Source organism: Dioscorea cayenensis, chromosome 1, assembly GCF_009730915.1.
Source record: "Dioscorea cayenensis subsp. rotundata cultivar TDr96_F1 chromosome 1, TDr96_F1_v2_PseudoChromosome.rev07_lg8_w22 25.fasta, whole genome shotgun sequence".
In the NCBI taxonomy this organism is placed as follows: Eukaryota; Viridiplantae; Streptophyta; class Magnoliopsida; order Dioscoreales; family Dioscoreaceae; genus Dioscorea; species Dioscorea cayenensis.
Window position 1 is genome coordinate 20,307,273 of NC_052471.1, and position 939 is coordinate 20,308,211.

The window sequence follows — 939 nt, forward strand, 5'->3', positions numbered from 1 at the left end:
GGGAGAATGACCGTGATCACCAATGAGAAAATTGAGTTAATCCCGACTCGTACAACAACCGGGTGGAGGGTATGCATTGACTATAGAAAATTGAATGATGCCACCCGAAAAGATCATTTTCCCCTACCATTCATTGACCGGATGCTAGAGCGCTTAGTCGGGCATGCCTACTATTATTTTTTTGGATGGGTTCTCTGGTTATTTCCAAATTCCCATCGCCCCCGAAGATCAGGAGAAGACTACATTCACTTGTCCGTATGGCACATATGCTTATCGCCGCATGCCTTTCGGGCTATGTAACACCCCGACAACCTTTCAGAGATGCATGACGGCCATTTTTGAAGACATGGTAGAAGATTTTATGGACGTGTTTATGGACGATTTTTCCGTCTTTGGTGATTCATTCGATGTGTGCCTCAAGAACCTTGAGCGGGTCCTCATTCGATGTGAGGAGACCAATCTTGTGCTAAGTTGGGAGAAATGCCATTTCATGGTCCAAGAGGGGATAGTCTTGGGGCACAAAATTTCAAAAGATGGAATTGAGGTTGACAAGGCAAAGATTTCCACATTCAAAAACTTGCCACCTCCAAATTCTGTGAGGGCCATAAGAAGTTTTTTGGGACATGCTGGGTTCTATAGAAGATTCATCAAGGATTTTTCTAAAATTGCTAGACACCTAACAAGGTTATTGGAAAAGGATGTCCCATTCGAGTTCGATAATGACTGCATGACATCCTTCATGGCACTCAAGGAGAAACTAAATCAAGCGCCAATTATGGTAGCTCCAGATTGGGACTCCCCATTCGAATTGATGTGTGATGCAAGTGACTTTGCAGTTGTGGCAGTGCTTGGTCAGCGGAGGGACAAACATTTCCACCCCATTTACTATGCAGGTAAGACTCTAACGGGAGCCCAAACAAATTACACTATGATTGAAAA